The sequence below is a fragment of the Perognathus longimembris genome, chromosome 5 (assembly GCF_023159225.1).
Source record: "Perognathus longimembris pacificus isolate PPM17 chromosome 5, ASM2315922v1, whole genome shotgun sequence".
Classification (NCBI taxonomy): domain Eukaryota; kingdom Metazoa; phylum Chordata; class Mammalia; order Rodentia; family Heteromyidae; genus Perognathus; species Perognathus longimembris.
The window spans coordinates 40,726,943-40,743,727 of NC_063165.1; positions in this window are offsets into that span (position 1 = coordinate 40,726,943).

Here is a 16,785-nt window from a genome sequence, read left to right on the forward strand (position 1 = left end):
AATAATTGCAAAAATCAGTGCAACAGGATAATTGCAAGTGACGAATAGATAGCAGTATATCCATAATCCTTTCATCTAACTGTTCTTATCCTAAAACTTACAAAATACCCACCTCTCTTCTGTTCACCAACTTTTTCTGATTCTCTGGTTTTCTCTCTGGCTCTCTGTCTCTGTCTCTGTCTCTGTCTCTCTTTCTGGTTCTCACTCTCTATTTTCTCACCCTCTCTGACACTATATCTCTCTGTGATAGATTCCAAAGTTCCTATTTAACTCCTGACCTTATTTCCCCTGATCCTTCTCTTCTGGAGTTCATCACTCCTTTTATTTACCTTAATCTTTCACTGAAAATGGAATAAACTTTTGGAATGCAAAATTTAGAAAAATAAAAATGTTTTAGTGGTGGTGGTACTGGAGTTTGAACTTAGTGCCTTGCAGTTGCTAAGCAGGGACTCTCCTATCTAACCTTTACTTCAGTCCTGAAATATTCTTTTGGTTATTTTTCATACAAATGATAGTATACTTTACATAATAGCACCTTGCTTTTTAAAAAGTATAGTGATATATCTTGGCAATAATTAGATATTAATCCAAAAGAACTTTGCTTTCTTTCTTTTCAAAGCTAAAGAGTATTTTATTGTGTATAAATACTACAGAGTATTTATAGTCCATTGTTTATTCAATCAAACCATCACAAATAGGTGTAAAGATGTTTCTAATGTATGCTATGCAAACATGCTGTGAATAGCATCATTCTGTCATTTAGGGTATACTTCTGCAGGGCAAATCCTGGAAATAGAATAGTGGGATCAAAGCTATGTTCATTTTTATTTTGAATATTGCAAAAACTATCCTTGGAATTTGCACCTCCAAGGATAGACACATACTTGTACCCTTCAACACCTTCAGAATTCTAGTTATTCTTATGTGTTTTCCTTTCCATATGAACTCTAAAATCAGACTTCTCCCCAAAAAATTATCATGTAAGAATTGCATAAAACGGGGTTGGGGATATGGCCTAGTGGCAAGAGAGCTTGCCTCGTATACATGAGGCCCTGGGTTCGATTCCCCAGCACCACATATACAGAAAATGGCCAGAAGTGGCGCTGTGGCTCAAGGGGCAGAGTGCTAGCCTTGAGCAAAAGGAAGCCAGGGACAGTGCTCAGGCCCTGAGTCTAAGGCCCAGGACTGGCCAAAAAAAACAACAACAACAAAAAAAGAATTGCATAAAACCTACCAATTAACTTAGAGTAAATCTCTTTAAGATTCTGAGCCCCCGCCCCTCCCCCCACCCATCCCTCCACCTCCAGACTTGGGGCTTATGCTCTGGGCCTGGGCTCTGTCTCTGAGCTTCTTTTGCTCAAGGCTAGAGATCTACCACTTGAGCCACAGTGCCAATTCCAGCGTTTTGTGAGTAGTTTATTGGTGATAAGAGTCTCACAGACTTGTCCCTTGCCCTAGCTAGCATCAAACACTGTACTCAGATCTCAACCTCCTGAGTAGCTAGGATTACAGGCATGAAGCACCTGTACCTGGCTGATTCTGATTCTCTTTACAGATGCCTTTTGTTTCCTAGAGGGCTTATTCTATCCTTACTAATAATTGGACATTTTCTTCATATAAAAATGTATTTCTTCTTAAGTTTATTTTTTGGTGTTTTTATTATTGTTGCTGTTTTGTAAGTAGGATCTTCTCTTTTGCAGCTTCAAAGTGAAAGATTTGCCATTGGATGTACGAAAATCCTGGTCTGTGCCCAGTTTACATTTCACCACCTTATTTAATTCTCATATTATGTTTAATAGAGTGGCCCATGTCTTCTAAGCATACAATCCTAAAATGGCTCAGTAATGGTAATTTTATCTTTTTTCCCCATTTTGTATATTTGTCACAGAATGAATGTTGTGTCTCTCCCAAATTCATCTGCTGAATCTCTATCTCCAGAGTGGCTCTTTTTGAAGACTAAGTCTCTAAGAAAGTAATTAACGTTAAATGAGGTCATAATGCTGGAGCCTTAAATCAATAAGATGTATGTCCTCATTGGTAGATATTTTTATACTGTGAGAGCCAACTGTATTTGTAAAGCAGGAAGAGAAATCTTAGCAAAAAATCCACCCTGCCAAATGGTGTTCTAAGACTACACAACCAGGAGAAAATTAATTTTTGTTGTTTGAGCCATACAGTGAATGATATTTGTTACAGCAGCTCTAGCAGGCTAATAATGCAACTTCTCATTTCTTTATTTTAGTACATGTGTTGTCCAGACCCAGAACAATGTAAAATAAGATGATAATTATAGACATCTTCCTCTTCAGAATTAAAAGGGAATGTTTCTACTTTTTTAAACATGATGCTGGTTTTAGATTGATAAATATTCAAATATATTTTTTAAATATTTCTTCTTTCAATGAGTTTTGTCATTTATTTGTGGTTGTTAAACATTACAAATGACTTTCAGCATCCATGACAATAGATCTACTAATAGCATGAATTGTGGTAATATGGTCCTGCTATTAAATGTTGTATGAATTGCTAATGGACACACATTTGATGATAGTTTACTACCTTTTTACACTAATTCTATAGTCTGTTGATGTTTTCTTTAGGAGACAGGTAGATAGATAAGACAGATGGATAAATGCAATTGGTGTATTGTTTGTTTTGTGTATATGTTGGGTTTTAGTATGAATTCTATATTAGAGGTTTTCTTTTTTTTAATTCTCTGAGAAAAAAATAAAAGCACTTAAATAATCTGTTTCTCGGTGATGTAGTCAATTTCCCTGCAAATCCAACTGGCTGGTTCTGGTGTTTTGTTGTAGTGCTGTTTGCTTTTTTTGGAGGGTATTACTTCTAAAGTTCTACTTTTTAAAATATTATGTTAGTTGTATGATTTTTGTTTCATGTTCTGGAAACATTTTAGGTTACTGTCACATGTAGAAAATCATATTTCTTAGAATTGATTTAAATTTCAAATTTTATTGTGAAATTGTGAGAAAGCTAACCTATGTTTCCCTTCACAAATTCTCACCATTAACTATTGTACTTATATGCATTCAATATTGGCACTTTTTAATCTTATAATTGCAAATGTGTATCCTGACCTATACCTGTTCATTTCCTCCTCAAACCCTGTCTTTGAAAACCCTCATTTTGTTTTCTATGCTTGACTTTTTACTTGTTCTGAGGATAAAGCAATGCCTTATAAGCAACTTATAGATCAGACTAGAAACTAGAAGTCCTTATTTGGCTATTTTTAAATCAGAATAATAATCATTTTATCCTTAGAAAGCATCTTGTAGACAAATCATTGTAACTCTGATGTGACAGATAAGACTCACTTGACAGAAGTTAAAATATGATTATTCAAAGCCATACAACAGTCTAGAAGCTGAGCATGGGTTTGATTTGGAGAGCCTCACTCCTAGACCTGTGTACAAACTGTCTGTGGTCTAAACCAGATAAATGTGCCTGAAAATAGCTGCTTGTGGATGCCAGACTTGGCCTCTTGTGCACACTCAACAAGCAAAGTATCCAAAAGTCAAAAGCTTTTACACATTTATCATCATGAGATCCAACTCTGATGGTCATCTTTGGTGGTCACCAGTGTGATTATTCATTACATTTGTATGTCCCTCCTCAGTCTTTGGAACACTTTTACATGATTCATCTCAGATGTTTCTCCCAGACATATTAGTACACTGTAAAATGTTACATTTTGTTTTGTTTTGCTTTGTTTTTTAAATTGGTGCTCTAAAGAGGCCCCTGATGCTAAACTGGAAGCTAAGTTTCTCCTAATAGAGTATGAGGAAATTAGTAGAATCCCTGGTCTCTAGATAAACATGGAAATTGATCGCTGAGTTATATCTGAGTAATACAGACTAGATTACCTTGACAAGGACAAGGTATAAACACAGCATAACAAAAGGAACTAAGTACCTCTTAACTACCAGTAGATAGAAAGATGTGATGGTCTAATAGTTTTATTATTTTTGCATTCTCTGGTTCTAGCACAAGACATGACATGTGGAAGACACTCCATAATGCTTGAAGAGTGGAGGAAAGAAGTATTTTTTGCATATCATTGCCAATTTATTTTTCCCTCTTTGGGGAGAATACATGGTTCCTATCTTTCAGATAGAAAGCCAGATACTTCCAAGTAGATTATTTAGTTTGCAGAACATCAGTGCATTAAAGCTGAAGAGAGCATCTTTGTTATCTTTCTCTCTTACCACACCAAGTCTGAACATCTCTACCTGGTTTCAGAATTACCCATGACCAGGCCCAACACCGACCTTTATAAGCTTTTACTCTCATTGCTCTCTCTGTGAGTGCTCTGACTCTTCATTCTGGTCTTCTACACCTGAACCGCTTTCTGTATCTCCTTTTCTAATTGACCTTTATATGTCTACCTCTTCTATGGAAACTTTCTTGGCCTTCAATGGTCACCTTTCATTTTGACAGTCAACATCATGCGCTTCTTGTACCCATCTTTTCTCTGTGTTAGTGATCATTTTGTGTGTGTGTGTGTGTGTGTGTGTGTGTGTGTGTATTAGACTGGTTGAATCTAAGAATATTAAGAATAAGGTTTGTATTTAGTAGTGTGCCAAGAGTAGATTTGGGTGTATAATGGAAGTTCAATAATTAGTTTTTCACTGTCAGCTGATTTTAAACACCTGGATGTAGATATGTCTATTATCTTCACATTTAGAAACTTCCCAGAAGACATGGAGTGTGTGTGTATGTTTTTGTATGTTTGTGTGTGTGTGTGTGTGTGTGCGTGTGTGTGTGCCAGCAGGGGTCTTGAACATGGGGCCTCGAGCAAGGTCTGTGCTCTACCACTGGAGCCACAACTCTACATCTGGCTTTTTTTTTTTTTTTTTTTGGCCAGTCCTGGGCCTTGGACTCAGGGCCCGAGCACCGTCCCTGGCTTCTTCCCGCTCAAGGTTAGCACTCTGCCACTTGAGCCACAGCGCCGCTTCTGGCCGTTTTCTGTATATGTGGTGCTGGGGAATCGAACCCAGGGCCTCGTGTATCCGAGGCAGGCACTCTTGCCACTAGGCTATATCCCCAGCCCCTACATCTGGCTTTTGACTGGCTGATTGAAGATGAGTCTCATGGGCTTTTCTGCCAGGAGTTGGCATCAAAATGTGATCCTTAGATCTCAGCTTCCTGAGTAGCTGGGATTACAAGGTCCGGAAAGGGGCTGGGGATATGGCCTAGTGGCAAGAGTGCTTGCCTTGTAGACATGAGGCCCTGGGTTCAATTCCCCAGCACCACATATACAGAAAATGGCCAGAAGGGGCGCTGTGGCTCAAGTGGCAGAGTGCTAGCCTTGAGCAAAAAGAAGCCAGGGTCAGTGCTCAGGCCCTGAGTCCAAGCCCCAGGACTGGCAAAAAAAAAAAAAAAGAAGGTCCAGAAAAAGGAAGCATGTACTAAGTGAGAGAATCTGTGATCTGGGTGTTTTATTCAAAGTCTACCTTTGAGAGAGGAGAGGCAGCTGATAGAGGCAGACCAAGTTAGCTAAGCTCTCTATATCCTCTTACCAAGTCATGTAAGTTTACTGGAATTTTTATTCCAGAATACCTACTGGAAAAATAAACACAACTATTAGTATGACTGAACATAGTTTGCTATCAAAATATTCATGTGTTAGAAGCTTAGTCTTTGTGATGGTAAATTTGAAAGGTGATGGTCAGTTAAGAGGTAGAGCCTAATGCAAGCATTGGTAATTTTGCCCTCAGAAAGGATTAATGACATTCTCATTGGACCACAGTTAGTTCTGGCAAGAAATGACCATAAGAAATGAACAAGAATGGCCCCTCCCACTCTCAAGCTTCCTGTCTCACCATGTGATCACTCTCTCTGATATTATTATACCATCTGCCTTGAGGCTTTCTCCAAAGTCAGAGTCAGTGGGGATGCCCAGGCTTGGGATGTTTATTCTACAAAACTGTGAGCTAAAAAAAATCCTTCTCTTTATAAAGTACCTAACCTCCACTATTTTATTATGGCAATGGAAAGCAGACAAACACAATTATCCACTTCTTATTGATGAAAGGGTAACTTCACTATATGGATTCTTTATAAAGATCAGGCCCAGTTAGGCACCAGGAAGGAAGATTCAAAAGGTGAAGGCTGAGATACAAAGTGTGAGGAGCATAAAGAGTGAGTAAAGAGGTAGGAAATGTTTTTGCCCATGTTTCAGTTTAGCCTGAGGCCTTAACATGACTCTTGAGAACTTTCTCTGGGCTAGAAGACTGTTTGCCAACATTCAAATTGGGATGTCAGGACTTGTTTATAAACTGAAAACAGTTTACTGTGGCTTAGCCCAGGCTTTCCAGTCTAGGCCAGTCTGGTCTCTCCAAGTTCAAGTCTGGGTCTCCAGACAGGAAATGAAGAATGTTCTGTAGGCTAAATGTCTTCGCATGCAGGTCTTCCTATATCAGCTGTCCACTCTCATTCAAGTCCAATCAACCCTTCCCCAATGAATCCCTTCCATGTTTAATATGATTCCACAGTATCATTCCAACAGGACTCCACAATTTCTCTATCATGGGAGTTCTAGAAACATCTGCAAAGATTGTCAGTTGCCCAGCTCTTAAATACCTAGAACTCTACCCAGAGTGCCAGATAGTACAGAAATGTAACAAAGAGCCCAAGACAAAATAGAAACCTTAGAAAGGAAGGCTTCATGGAGGAAAAAGAGAGGAACCCGAGTCATTAAAAATAAACAAGATTTAGGTACATGAAGAAAAGGTCAAATAATTTCATCCTGGAGGGACTGCAAAGGGAGAAAGGGAAGCCAATGTGTGGAAGAGGCAGACAGGATGAATTTATGGGGGAACTAAATGCTCTGCCTCCACAGCACCATTCCAGCTCTGACCATGACTCTGAGTCTTCAGTGACCCTCCCAGGGTTAGGCTGGTAGATTAAGGAAGGAATGTATAAAGTAGGCTTAGCTGCTAAGAATGTGGCAAAATCTCACATGACATTTCAGATCAAATACAGGAAAGCACTGTTGAATAAAATAATAACTAGATCACTAGATTAAAACTGTACTCATCTTTGACCGGCAAAACATTCAAGACCAACTTGGGCTGCATGGAGAATTCCAGACCAGCCTAAATTACATAGTGAGACCTTATCTCAAAAAAATGCAAGGTCTGCAATGTAGCTTAGTGGATCTAGCACATGTTAGATTCCTACCACTATTTTTTTTTGGGGGGGGGGCCAGTCGTGGGGCTTGAGCACTGCCCCTGGCTTCTTTTTGCTCAAGGCTAGTACTCTGCCACTTGAGCCACAGCTCCATTTCTGGCTGTTTTCTATATATGTGGTACTGAGGAATCGAACCCAGGGCTTCATGTATATGAGGCAAGCACTCTTGCCACTAGGCCATATCCCCAGCCCCTCCTACCACTATTTTAAAGAAGAAAAAATAAAGGAATGGAAGAAGAGAGTTTTCATCTCGTGGTTTATACTGGTCCTTTTTGGAGCTTTGCCTCAGTTCAACCACCTGTGAGCCTTTCTCAATTTATCACACACCAGTGGACTTGCTAGATAATTAGAAGAAAGCCCAGCTACTAATCCAACCACAGTTCCAAATACTTGTCACCATTTTCTCACATTCACTGCTGGCAATAGACAATGAGCCTTGCAGGCAGCACTTAGGGTGAAAGGGGGAAGGGGTCTAATTAAAATGACTTGAAAACTTTCAAGCTGCCTTTCAATAATACAATACAATATTACTGTATGATTGCAATATCAATGGCACTCTAAAACATGAAGGATGGTTGCTCTGAAGATAAGAAATAAATGCAAGGGAAGCACTCTACCTTTGATCTATGTGCCTGAAAGGAGAACCTGGATTTACAAAACCAAAAGGTGTCCCACCTGTTCCTTCTATGAGAAACAACAGAAGTTAACAACTTCACTAAAGCTCTGAATGGTTATCAGACTGAAGATGGAACCAGAGAGTCAATATCAAAAAACTTTATTTAACTAATCACTAGCTGCCAATTACAGCAATCCATGATTACCCGAAACATATAACCAAACACATTCTGGGTTTTTTCCTACCTGTACATTCCGATGACAAAGTTTTACTTTATAAATTAGGCACAGAAAGAGACTGACTGCAATGACTCATACTGAAAGAGGATTACAGCAATATATTATACTAAAACTGATGTGACTGTCTTTCTCCTTGACTGTCATATACACATCTTTCTTTTTGTTACATGAAATGATCCTGTGTGATGAGATGAGCGAAGTGAATGGCATTGTGATAGAGAATTAGGTTACTGTGAAAGAATCACTTCAGAATAAGACCTGAGAGAGCTCCATGGTCTGTCTGATAAACAAGAGAGAGACTAAGTGATGAACAGGTAGCATATACAGTGTGTGGACACTCTAGACATGTCTTTCATAGGCAAGACAGAGAGAGATGGCACAGGTGTTTATCAGAATAGCATGCCATTTAAAGTTTATGAATTATTTATTTCTGAAATCTTACACTTTATGTGCTCGGACCATAGTTGAATCAGGAAAATCCAAACCACAGGAAAGCAAATACATACATAAGAGGACCTATTGGATTTTCCTTCTCCCACATTGGATCCCCTAAAGATGTACTCCCCTTTTCTTTTTGTCTTACAACTTCTCTAGAATTCACTGTGCTTTGTTGAGGATGATCTATGGAAACAGGAATTCAAAGCCATGTCTTTGAGAGCTACTTACTTCCTGATGTCTGCATGAATATTTCACATATACATGATAATGAATTTGTCTTTTTTCTTATTAATTATCTTTGCCATAGGTCTGTTACAATGAAGAATCTATGAAAGTTGAAATACAAGTATAGTTCCTCCTCCATATCCTCTTTCAATGAAAACCAACCATCTGTTGAGTATCTTCTTTCACTCACAGAGATCAAGTAGTAGATTTCTATTTAAAAGATCATGCTTCCAGTTGGCACACGCCAGATACTAAGAAGGCTGAGGCCTAGAGGATGGCAACTTGAGCCAGAACAAGGGAGGCTGCAAGATACCATCTCCAGCAAAAACCCAGGGTGGCAGTGTGGCTCAAGTTCCACCTGTGAACAAGAAAACCAAACAAGATCAAGAGGCCCCAAGCTCAAGCTCTGGTACACACACACACACACACACACACACACACACACACACACACACACACTCAATAAGAAGCCAAAGGAGGGGCTGGGGATATGGCCTAGTGGCAAGAGTGCTTGCCTCATATACATGAGGCCCTGGGTTCAATTCCCCAGCACCACATATACAGAAAATGGCCAGAAGGGGCGCTGTGGCTCAAGGGGCAGAGTGCTAGCCTTGAGCAAAAAGAAGCCAGGGACAGTGCTCAGGCCCTGAGTCCAAGCCCAGGACTGGCCAAAAAAAAAAAAAAAAAAAAAGCCAAAGGAAGTGTAGGTTTAAATCTCTTGATTCTGTTCACCAACCACCACAGCTCACTGAGCTGAAAGATGGACAAATCATTGTTATTGTTATTGTTTACATGGGAATTTTTCCTCTCCTAACAAACATCATTGAATTCATGTCAATTGATCACATATGGCTTGACTCTATGAGGCAAGGGCATAAAACTCACCTAAGGAAGGGCTACAGATAACCTCCAGAGTCCAACACCCAGGTTTTCAGCCCCAGGATGAGCTGGCTTCTTCAAAGTGCCTGGCTGACATCTTTTCTCCATGTCTGCCCTGGGTTCCAGCCCTAAATTATCACACTTTTCCCTTTTGCAGACCTCCTCCTAGCTTCAGTGTTCTTAACACAATTCTTGGACGATGCTTTTGGTGCAGAGACCTTGAAAAAGAAGGAAATACAGATTTATGGGAAAGGGTCCTGGAAAATCTCACTCAGACACATCTTTAAGGCAGCCCTGTGTTTCTGTGGGGGAGAAAACGGGGCCCAGAAGGATCAGGCTTGAATGTGCTCCAATACTCCTTTCTCTGCAGGCTCCCTGGTTCAGCCAGCATTTTAATCTTCCCATCTCTCTCCCTCCCTCATCACCCCCTGTTTATTCGCCTTTTCCATTCCCTTGTCTCATTTTCTCATTCTTTCTGATTGCCCCACTCTCTTACTGCTATCCCCTCGCGGATCATCTTTCTGTTGGAGCCTGTACTGGTGGCGTCTTTCCAAGAGCAGCAGGTTTGAATCAGCTCCAGTTTAAAATGAAGGCTGGGGTGGGGGTGGAGTGAGTCTGGGAGGGGAGAGCAGATCTCTGATGATGGTCAATGCACAGGGCGCACAGGGCGAACAGTCCTCACCCCCCCCCCAGTCTCCAGGCAGGGTCTCTCTCCCCGAACCCCAACTTCTACCTCCAGGTATCTACAAGCAAATATCTAAAATGTTCCTACAGGCAAAAAATAAAAATAAAAAGACCCCCTATCCCAAACCAGGCAGCTGGTTTCTATTAAATGTTACAAACCCTATAAATATTCTTTTTTTTCTCACTTATCTCTCTTATGATTTTTCCTTTCCCTTTCTCATGTTCCTGCCTCATAATTCCCTCCTGGGAAGAAGCCTAAATTAAGAAGGGAAGGCCAGCCAAGCTTTGCATTAAGTATCCTGCCATGCCCCAGGCCTCTGGCAGGCAGGAGCAAGGAATGATGGAATGCTGGCTTCCCATTGGTCCAACTGGCTGTTCCAGGCATCGAAGGCTGGAGTCCTCTGGGGAGAGGCACAGAGCTGAGTTTGGCCCCAGTTCCAGGATGCTGTCAAGGTCACCCTGGCTCTGTATTCCTGGCTAAGCCTACTGAGCCCTCGGTCAAGGCTGTCCTGCGCTCAGCACTAGCTGATGTACACAGCTCTGGGGGAAAGGGTATTCTGTTGTTGAGATTGTAGTCAACCTGACCTCAAGCAAGTTACACAACTTCCCTCATTTGTTAAATTGTGCTGATAACACTTGCCTAAAAGAACTCTTGGGAGAATGAAATGAGGGCACTCATTTTCTTGGGACAATTTGTAGCTCAAGGTTTGGGTTCCAGTTTCTCCACCCTTTCCTATAGTAAGATTGACTACAGAAAATCCCACCCTCATTCTCCATACAATCAAAGCATGAAGAACAGAGGGCCCGACGAAGTCTGAGTGAAGGAACCATGCTGACTAGGATAAAAAGACAAGGAAAGATTGAATGTAAAGTCCCTGAAATAGAACAATGTTTACAGTTGTTAGTACTTTTTATAAACCAGCCAGTAAGAGCTATGTCATTGTCCAGCCACTAACTCCAGAGCTAGTGTTTTGAGGCAATGGTCAAGTATCTCATCTTAAGCCCTGGTGGCTAAAGAATGAAGCTGCTGCAGCCAGACTGTCTGGGAGTCTGGATTCAAGTTGCACTCTTGGGTTGAGCAAGCTATTACTCCCACTGAACTTCTCATTTCTAAATGAAAAGAATAATAGTATGGACTTTATTGCAGAAATTAAATGAATTAATATAGTTCACTGACCTTTTAACAGTGCCTGACAGAGTTAAAAGTGCAGAGCACATTTGCTACTTTTTTTTTTTCCTGCCTGTACTAGGTCTTGAACTTGAGGCCTCAATGCTGTCCCTGAGCTTTTTCTGCTCAAGGATGGAACCACAGAACCACTTCCAAATTTTTTTTTGTTGGTTCATTGGTCTTAGGGCTTTCCTGCCAGGGTTGGTTTTGAACCATGATCCTGAGTAGCTAGGATTACAGTGTAAGCAACTGGCACCCAGTTTTCTGTCTATTTATTGTTCACATTTGTTGTTCCTATCTTTTCCTTCAATTCAGTTTTATCTTATACTTGAGTCAGCTGGACCTGGTTTTATTATTTCCTTCTGTGTGTCATTGAACAACTCTCTTAACTTCTCTGAATCTCCATTCACTGGTCCGTAAAGAGTGGTTAACAACTTTCCAGACTTGTATATACATCACATCTTTCTCAATGGGCTTTAACCATAACTCTTCATTTTTATGACTACTTATTTTGTTGTTTTGTTAAATTTAATTTCTCTCCCTTTGATTCTTCCTGTAGTACAGTCCAAGAGCAGCTGGTTACCATCATTCCTCTATATAACCACCTTGTAGAGACCTGAAAACAGTTAATAAATCAGCCTTTAGCCTAAATTCAACTTCAGGCTAAGCAATGTCAATGTCTTTCATTTTCCTCCCAAGATCCTCTCTGGAAATCTTAACTCCTTTAACTAGTTTGGCCTTCAGCTTTCTCTAAAATGTAACCGGCTGGAATGTTTTAATGTGAATTTTGACTATTACTAAGCACGTAACAGAAATGTTGACTATCCAATTCATCTAAATCATGCTCAGCAGCTTAGGTGTCTACTAGTACCAACCTCACTTGGTGCTTTATTTTGTTGTGTTTTGTATATTAATGTCGAACAACTCAAATATGAATCAGAGAAAGTCAGGGTTTATTCCTTTAAGAAGACAACCCAGCATCTCAGTTGTTAAACTTGGTCTCATCAAGAAAGAAGCAGAGGGGGCTGGGGATATGGCCTAGTAGAAAGAGTGCTTGCCTCGCATACATGAAACCCTGGGTTTGATTCCCCAGAACCACATATATAGAAAACGGTCAGAAGTGGCGCTGTGGCTCAAGTGGCAGAGTGCTAGCCTTGAGCAAAAGGAAGCTAGGGACAGTGCTCAGGCTCTGAGTCCAAGGCCCAGGACTGGCAAAAAAAAAAAAAGGAAGAAGCAGAAAACTAGGTGCCTGTGCCACATGCCTGTAATCCTAGCTACTTAGGAGGCTAAGATCTGAGGATTGTAGTTTGAAGCTAGCCTGGGCAGGAAAGTCCCTGAGACTCTTCTCCAAGAAATTACCAAAATTCAGGAAATGGAGCTGGGGCTCAAGGGGTAGAGTGCTAGTCTTGAGTGAAAGAAGCTCAGGGATAGTAGTGCCAAGGCCCTGAGTTTAAGCCCCGTGACCTACCAAAAAAAGAAAAAGAAAAAGAAAACAAGGGAGACACAGTAATCTAAGCCAGATGTGCCAATGGCTCACATCTGTAATTCTAGCTACTCAAGAGGCTGAGATGTGAGGTTCAAGCTTCAAAGCCAGCCAAGGTAGAAAGATCCATGAGACTCTTTTCTCCAATGAACCACTAAAAAGCCTGAAGTTAAGCTGTGGTTCAAGTGGTAAAACTCCAGCATTGAGTGAAAAAAACTAAAAGCTAGCCTAGGCCCTGGGTTCAAGCCCCATTACTGGCACAAACACAAAATAAACAAAAGAAGAGAAGAAGAAGAGAAGAAAAAGGAAGGAAGGGAGGGAGGGAGGGAGGGAGGGAGGGAGGGAGGGAGGGAGGGAGGGAGGGAGGGAGGGAAGGAGGAAGGGAGGGAGGGAGGGAGGCAAAGGAAGAGAGGAAGCAACCAAAGAACTCTTATGGAAAGGGTAAACAAGAAGCTGTTTAGGGCCTGTTTCTGCCCTCTGAACCTTGCTCACTCCATCCCTTCCTCCCACAGTGATAGTGTTACTCACAGAAGGCTGGGCCCCACTAGACCCCTGCTGAGCCAGGCTGAAGCAGGACAGGAAATCGCCACTCAGAAAATAAAAGACCTGTCCCAGAGTCTTTTGTTAATGAGTCCAGGGCCTAATAAATCAAGGTGACCCAGTCTCAAGAAACACAAGTCTGTTTAAAGAGAGAGAAAGAAAGAAATGAATCCCCCAGACCAAGGTAAAGAGGAGGAGAAGGGAGGGGAGACAGCAGGGAGTCCTTATAAATCACACCTAAGCAAAACCAGTACAGATGTTTTCCAGTTTCAGATCCACTCAAGGGGAAAGGAGTAGATGCCTGTAGATGCAAATGGAAGGGCTGTTTGTGAAAGAAGACAGGGGCTGGCCATCCACTTGGACAGGGTCCCTCCTCTTGCCCAGTCTTTTGGGACATTTTGTGTATTGACAAGGACTTAGGAAGGTGCTCAGTACATAATTGCAGGATAAGTAAATAATCACTCACTATTTTACGCACTGCCAAATGTGTTGAGACCAGAAAGAAAAGTCAGAATAGCAAAGAGGAGGGAACTTTTTGTCACTTCAGAGTTAATTTCTAAATTCCATTCCAGGTAAAATGACAAGATAAGAAGCTACTGAAGAGTCCTTCCGTGCAGTGACTTGCCTTGGTAAAACACAGCACAGGTATGGAATGCTCTTGTCTCTCCAGATCTCCCTGCCCCCCCCACATTACTATGAGAATTCATGTTAGACTAACTTAATGTTATCACAGTGTGAGTTTAATTCAAGCAACAGACATTTTTCTCAGCTCTTAACATATACATTCAGCTCCTGCCTTTAGCACAGTGTATACATGAATGTACAGACCACAGACTCTGTATCTATTTGATAGAATAGTATTCATCAAAACCTAAGAACCAATGGCTGATACACCCTACCACAGGATAAAGCACAAGCACCTTCTACTTAATGAAAGAAGTGAGATGGAAGAGACCACAGACCGTATGATTCCACCTAGATGTAATGCTGAGACAAGTTTAAGGAGAAAAATCTGTAGGTTCATATGGATTTTACAGACACATCTCTAGAGATACAAGGAAGACTGGGCTGCCTGGAGTGAGGGGTAGAAAGGGGTAACTCCAAAAGGGGTACAGAAGGTCTCTTTGAGGGGGTGGAATCATTCTAGATTGTAGGGCAAGGACTGCATAATTCTGTAAAGTTACATGAAACTATTGAATTGTACACTTAAAAGCAAGTCAATTTTAGACATATAAATCATGCCTCAATAAAGCTGCTTAGTTTTCAGAGAATATTTTTTAAATGGGTGGGTACCACAGTCTGTATAGTCTTGAAACAAAGTAAAATACAGCCTCCAGAACAGGCAGGCCTTTAGAACGAAGTGGTAAGGGCATCATAGAGTGAGCACCCAGCACCTAACCCAATCTTGGGACTCAAGGGAAATTTCCAAGAGAAAATGGCTTCCACACAGAGTAAGTGGGAGGTGATCAAGTAGGATAGCCCTCACAGTAAGTCAGTGACCACAGTATTCCTGTTGTAGAAGTGTGTGCTCCATTTGAGTTTGTCAGGTTTCAGACAAAGTTAAGCATTGGTAAATACTTTGCATGTTGTTTATTTGCATATTACACGTTGGCATATTGCATAATACTTATCTATCAAGACCATTATGGGCACTTATATTCAATAACAACTTATACTTCAATTAAAAAGGGGAAGTGTTAGGTAGATAGGGATGCAAAATGTCAAACATAACACATGACATACAACGTGTGACCCATCTTGACACCTCCTTACCTTAGTGCCTCAGGCTACTTCCTCCCATAATGCTCTGGATTTCTGCTCAAAAGCCTGTCAGTAATGAGGTAAACCTCATGCACCATCAAATGCCAATCAAATGTACTTCCCTACTCGTTCACAATTGGACATCATCAATTGAACTTACTTTCAGGGCTTGTGTAGACCAATGAAGAACCCAAGTTAATGTGTAGGCCCTTATGACCAAATTGTGTCCTGCAGTAGAAAGAGAATGAATAAAGCATAAAGGCCACTTCCCTGGGGGAGTCACAAGAAATTGGAGAGCTCCAAGAAGTTGGGGATCCCCACACAAGGGCCTCTCTCTATAAAGTCTGTACTCTATTTTTGCCTTCAATACATTTACTGCTTTAGTACACTTCATTATTCCTCTGTCTCCTCTACTGCATTACCTGGCAGACAATTAAGCCAATACCCCTATGTGGAATCAAGTCTGCAAGACAGACTTACAGATGAAGCGAAAGGAGGCTAGTACTTGAAGGAGTCTCATCTCTAATATGAAATAAGAGAGCTGGAATTCAAGGTCTTGAACCTAAACCTAGGCCTTTTACATTCCTCTCTGTTTTTATCATTTCATAGAATGTGACAAATACAGGATATAGGGATAATTAATGACTAATTAATGATCTTCTGGGAGAGATGTAGATTTTACTGACTTACTCTGAGGAATTCACCAAACCTATCTACAAAGAGTTTTGCAAGGGGCTGGGAATGTGGCTTAGTGGTAGAGTGCTTGCTTAGCATGCATGAAGCCCTGGGTTCGATTCCTCAGTACCACATAAACAGAAAAGGCCGGAAGTGGTGCTGTGGCTCAAGTAGTACAGCACTTGCCTTGAGAACAGAGGCCCTGAGCTCAAACCCCAGGAGAAGCAGGAAAAAAAAAAAAAAAAGAATTTTGCAAATGTAGTTTGTCAAGGTCTCAGAGCCACAGCCCTTGTATTTTATCATTGTCCCTAGCATGTTGCTCTGTATATAACAGGCCAGCATCTGAAATGTGCTATTCTTTGTATAGCTTTGGGTTTGCAAGCAAACTTGACATTCTTGGTTCAAGTGATGTTAAAGAACAGTGGCTCAGTGAAGAGTTAGAATATTTTGAAAGGCCATAAACATCCCATCTATACCATGAAACTCTAATCCAAAATACCTCTATGCTTTTTCCATAATCATATAAGCCACTCAAGATAATACACCAAAAACAGAAACAAGATTTCTTTCAAAACTGTGTTGGGTTCTGCTTTTAGATTTTTTGAGAATTGCTCCTCTTCTTCATCTTTGGTCTAAAATTTCCTTTATGGGAAATTATGAGTTGGATTGGGTGAGGCAAAGACACACATTCTTCTTTTGAAAGAACAGACTTGCATTCCTAAGAGTAAAAGAAATTAGGCCTCGTTTTGCTGTCCATTAATTATGTGGAATAAACAGCCTTCTCCTGCTCAGAAAGAAGCACAGGAGACCAGTGTAAATTTCCTCTCCAGACTCAGGGGAAAGATCACTTGATCATCCAAGGGAACGC